The sequence below is a fragment of the Zootoca vivipara genome, chromosome 3 (genome assembly GCF_963506605.1).
Source record: "Zootoca vivipara chromosome 3, rZooViv1.1, whole genome shotgun sequence".
NCBI lineage: Eukaryota > Metazoa > Chordata > Lepidosauria > Squamata > Lacertidae > Zootoca > Zootoca vivipara.
The window spans coordinates 118,161,406-118,167,405 of NC_083278.1; positions in this window are offsets into that span (position 1 = coordinate 118,161,406).

Sequence of the window (6,000 nt, forward strand, 5' to 3'; positions counted from 1 at the left end):
GGCCCTTGTGGTGTCTTCCAACTCTATGATTCTATGATTCCTGCAAAGTGTACACGGTCCTGAACTAGATGGAGAAATAGTTTGGCTCTGTAAAAGGCAGATTTCCGCGCTCCTAACCCGGCGGCTCATCCCTCCTCCAGAGGTTCTGCAGGCTGCGACGGATCGTGATCCTTCCGAGGAAGGATAAGGAAAGAAAACCTGCCCGCTGGAAAGGATGGGGTGTAAAAACTGCTTCTCTGCAGCCTCCCAAGACACATCCCTGCCTCTTCCTTGCAGCTGTGAATCACAGCCTCCTGTAATTCAGACTAGACTCCCCTCCAACCACCCTGGAAAGGCAAACCCGGAAATCTTGGTGCCACCATCAACCTCGAGACAGGCAGATTGTGCCCCTGCCCACCTGCAGGCTTGCCAGGGAGTTAATGAGACAAGCTGTCCCTCAAATTATAGCACAAGGAGGTGGAGAATGACAAGCGATCCCTGGAAGGGGGAGAATCAGCTCTGCGTTACTCATTCCCTCGCCTGTCATCCGCTGGATTTTCCAACATGCATGCTACAAAGGCAGCGAGGATAAGCTTTCTGGCACCATGATGTGTCAAGAGAGGAACTCGCCACCTCACCAGCTTTTGCCTATTTTATTTTATTTTTAATTTAAAAAACCTTTATTTCAAATTTTTAAAACGTTACAGAAATATTATTTTTTAAAAAAAACTCAGGAGGAATTACAAAGCATAACAAAACATATAAATGAATATTTGGAGCAAAACCTTCTTTCACCCCCCTCCTCCCACCCTTTCCCGCCCTCTGCTCCCCCCCCCACTTTCCCGACTTCTGTTTCCACTCTGATATTCACTCGTGCATTTATTTCCTATACAACTCTATGTTAATACTAAATAATACTAACTCAAACGCTATTTATTTTATATTTCTCTTCATATCTCCTACTCCACGCTTTTGCCTATTTATTTATGACTGTGACCGCGGTTGCCATGGCTTGTATAGCATCGGCCACTTTTACTCACCTTCTGCAATAATAATAATAATAATTAATTTATATCCTGCCCATCTCAGCTGGGTTCCTGCAGCCACTCTGGGCGGCTTCCAGCAAAATATTAAAATACAATAATTCATCAAATATTAAAAACTTCCCTAAACAGGACTGCCTTCAGATGTCTTCTAGAATTTAGATACAGCAATACCTCCGGTTACGTACCGTCCTCCTTGCGAACGCTTCGGGTAACAAGCTCCGCTAACCTGGAAGTATGTGCCCCTGGGAGCGAACGTTGCCCCGGGATGCGAGCAGAAGTCGCGTGCAGCAGAAGGCCCCATTAGCAAAAGCGCGCCTCATGTTAAGAACGGTTTCAGGAGAAGAACGGGCCTCTGGAACGAATTAAGTTCGTAACTGGAGGTACCACTGTAGTTGTTGATTTTCTCAACATCTGAAGAGAGGGTGTTCCACAGGGCGGGTGCCACCACTGAGAAGGCCCTCTGCCTTGTTCCCTGTAACCTCACTTCTCACAGGGAGGGAACCGCCAGAAGGCCCTCGGAGCTGGACCTCAGTGTCCGGGCTGAATGATGGGGGTGGAGACGCTCCTTCGGCTCTACTGGGACAAAGCTATTTCGGGCCTTAAAGGTCAACACTTTGAATTGTGCTCGGAGACGTGCCGGGAGTCAATGTAGGTCTTTCAGGACCGGTGTTATGTGGTCTCGGCGGCCGCTCCCAGTCCCTAGTCTAGCTGCCACATTCTGCACAATCGTCTCCAGACAAGGCACAATCGAAACAGTGGCCAAGGGGACGGCAGATGCATTTAAAAGAAAAGCACAACAGCAGGAAACAGGCCCTCGTGGCAAAGAACCGTTTCCCCATCTGGAGAAAAGAAATGGTGTGGAAAGGGCCTTCCTTTGGAAAGCTCAGGGGTAGAACATCAGCATCATGTGCAGGAGGTCTGAGGAGCAATCCTAGCACCTCCCAGTAGAGCTGGGAGAGACACCTGCCTGTTAATTGGAGAGCCATTGCTGCCAGTCAGTGCAGGCAGTACTGAGCCCGATGGGCCATTGTTCTAATTCCGTATAAGGCAGCTTCGTTCCACAGAACAAGGGCAGCCATGCTAAAAGCCCTGCTCTGGGCTTCTGAGATCTTTGCAACTTCAAGAAGAAACTCTCCTGCTTGTGGTCTTCTTGCTGGGGCATTTGGGACTCAGCTACACGGGTCAACTATAACGTCAAAAATGCATTATAAAAATGTGCCACCAGTGGGCACTGTAGAGCAGTGATCCATCGCCAGTGGTAAATTGCATTGAGAGCTATATTTTTAATGGCATTTTTGAAAATGTAGATCTAGCCCTGGTTATGAACATTAGACCCTAAGAGGAGTCTGCCAATGGCCCACCTAGGCCAGCCTCCTATTCTCACAGTGTCCAGATGTCAGCAGAGCCGGGCGATGTATCAACATATTGTCCAAAGCCGGTTTGAAGTCCGTATCGTGATATCAGCTTCATACCGGTAGTTTCTGACCTGGCAAAATATCCCGAATCACGCCGTGTGTGTGTTTGCTATGCAAAAATCACGGTGCGGGGAAAACCGTGAAGCCTGCCGATGCCTCTACATAGCTCCCTCCTTTTTTTCAGACGTTGAGATTAATCAGTATATCACAAGGTTTAGCTGGTGATATATTGCAAAGCTGAAAACCAGCTCCATCATCATTTCCAGATATATCAGTATATTGTGATGTTTAGCTGGTGAAAACCAGATATTGCCCAGCCCAGTGGGAAACCAGCAAGCAGGATTCGAGCACAAGAGCAACTCTCCCCTCCTGTGCAAATAGGATGCTGGAACATCTCGGTCCCCTTTGGGCCTGACGCTTTTGTGAGCCTATTTTCACATGCAGCACAATGACACACAGTTCTGCTGAACGCGGCGCTACATAGGCAAATTAGCTCCCTTCCGGCTGTCTGGCCCAAAGAATGCGGTATTATTTTAAAAGGGGAGTTTTTTTTAAAAAACACACACAAACCAAGCTCTCTGCAGTTTGCATGTGGCTCATGCCCTCCCGCTAATGATTTCTTCAGTAGCGATTCATTCAGGCAGGATTCACAGCAATTAGCATCGCTGGTTTTTAATTGCATTTCACTTCTGCCGTCTCAGGCAGGGTGCAGCTGTCATGGGGGCAGGCCTCTCCCCGTAGATCCCCCTGCCCCACTCTCCAGGAATTGTCAGAAGGGACTGCTAAGTGCTGAGAGACTGCAATGCACAAACACAACCACACACACCCCGACATCTGATCCCAGCTGCAAGACATTTTCTCTGTACCACAGTCCAGAGCAGTAAAACAAGGGATGGTGTCTGTTGGAAGCCCTGCCCCAAACTGCACATTTTAAGGTCTTTTAAGCTGCACATTTTAAGGTCTTTTAAGCTGCACATTTTAAGGTGTTTTTTTCAAAGTGCACCTCGCACAAAACAAAACACGGGCCAGAGGAGCAAACATTAATTTCCCCCTCCTCGAGGGGAGCATTTGCAAAAGTGGAACATGGACAGCTTGAGTTTCTCTCCACCAGTACAAAGAAACACAGGTTGCTCCCGATTCTCAGATCAGCAGGTGAGGCGGTCAACCTGGGTCTGAAGTGCAAACACTTTCGACTGCAGGTGGGTGTCTGCAGTATTTATTTACTTACACCAATTCTATACCACTTAATATATTAAAAACATGGTCATCTGTCATGGGTGCTTTAGCTGAGATTCCTGCATTGCAGGGGGTTAGACTAGAGGACCCTCAGGGTCCCTTCCAACTGTAAAATTCTATGATTCTGTGTTGAGGCTCCGTTCTCTTGCTTCTGTGGCTCTGGGAGGACACTTAGAATCATAGAATCGTAGAGTTGGAAGAGACCACAAGGGCCATCCAGTCCAACCCCCTGCCGAGCAGGAAACACCATCAAAGCATTCTTGACATATGCCTGTCAAGCCTCTGCTTAAAGACCTCCAAAGAAGGAGACTCCACCACACTCCTTGGTAGCAAATTCCACTGCCAAACAGCTCTTACTGTCAGGAAGTTCTTCCTAATGTTTACGTGGAATCTTCTTTCTTGTAGTTTAAATCCATTGCTCCGTGTCCGCTTCTCTGGAGCAGCAGAAAACAATCTTTCTCCCTCCTCCATATGACATCCTTTCATATATTTGAACATGGCTATCATATCCCCCCTTAACCTTCTCTTCTCCAGGCTAAACATACCCAGCTCCCTAAGTCGTTCCTCATAAGGCATCGTTTCCAGGCCTTTAACCATTTTGGTTGCCCTCTTCTGGACACGTTCCAGCTTCTCAGTATCCTTCTTGAACTGTGGTGCCCAGAACTGGACACGGTACTCCAGGTGAGGTCTGACCAGAGCAGAATACAGTGGTACTATTACTTCCCTAGATCTAGATGCTTGCTTTAGCTATTTTGCTCTGCAGGCACATACCAGTATTCTGGGGTATATCAGCCCTTAGAATAATAGAACTGTAGAGTTGGAAGAGACCCAAAGAGTCCTTTAGTCCAACCCCCTGAAATGCAGGGATCTCAGCTAAAAAGCTCCAACCAAGGCAAGTCCACCACCTCCCCAGGAAGACCATTCCACTGTCAAACAGCTCTTGCCCTCAGAAAGTTCTTCCCGGGGCTTAGGAAACCAAACCAACATGGCCCAGTCATCGTCAACCCGGTGCTGTCTGGTGGTTTTGAACCACAAAACTTCCAGAGGGGACCTGGTTGGAGAAGGATGGGCTACCCAATTTGACCTGGCGGGGAAATGGCAGGGAGCAGGGATTCCCCCTGTTCCAGAAGGTTCCAAAGACAGCCAAGCCACAAGCAAAACCTGCAACCTCCAGAGGATGGCAATTGTGCCACCCCCAGGCGACAGCACCCACAAACCCGCTTCACCTGGAGACATCCCAGCCATGCACTGCGACAAAATAGACCCCTATGAATTAATGCACGATTGCCAGGCCAGAAATGCCGAAAGTCGAGGAATAACTCCAGTACCTGGAATTGCACCCGCCTTGCAAGGCTCAGGGTAGGAAATGATCTCAGCCCCCCAGGATCACCTCTGATCGGCTTGTAAAAGGGTTCCCAGCGGAAATGTGCTCTGTAGAGAATCCACCCCGGGCGGGAAGGCCGGGATCTGGTGGAACCATTTCCCCCTGCCCTCCAGGACGCAGAAGGGACAGACGCAAATTTAATCATCTTTCCCTGCGCGGCAGCGGCGGCTACAGGGGAAGGAGGGCTTTTGCCAGCTGCCACAGCCAGCTGTTGGACATTAGCGGCCCTATAAGTGTAAAGGATTTGCCTCTGCGAGCAATGTGGCTTTCGGCGGGGTCAGGGGAGGATAAAACGCAATCGGACTAAGTGTTTTGCAGGATGCAGGCCAAGGAAAGGGAGACCCGCTGGTATTGTGAATCACCAAGCTGCGATGAGGCAGGAACGGAAGCAGCAGAAGCAAAGAACTTTGGCCATGAAGACTCTCTGGGTGACCTTGGCATCCTGCAATCGGTGTTAGAAACTCGGGTATATGAGCTAGGTGCCAAATGCCTCCTTAAACCAAGGTCAGGGTCGCCAAAACGGAATGTCTAGTTGCCATCTTGGGGCAAGGCGGCTCCAAAGTCTTATTTTTGTTGTTGAGTTTTTTTGCAAAATCGAAAAAACATCTGTCCAGATTTTCACTTTTTGAAATATGGCAACCCTATGCAACGCTATAAAGCAGGGGTCAGCAAACTTTTTCAGCAGGGGGCCGGTCCACTGTCCTTCAGACCTTGTGGGGGGCCGGACTATATTTCGGGGGGGGGGGGGAAATGAACAAATTCCTATGCTCCACAAATAACCCAGAGATGCATTTTAAATAAAAGGACACATTCGACTCATGTAAAAACACCAGGCAGGCCCCACAAATAACCCAGAGATGCATTTTAAATAAAAGGACACATTCTACTCATGTAAAAACATGCTGATTCCCAGACCATCCGCGGGCCGGATTTAGAAGGT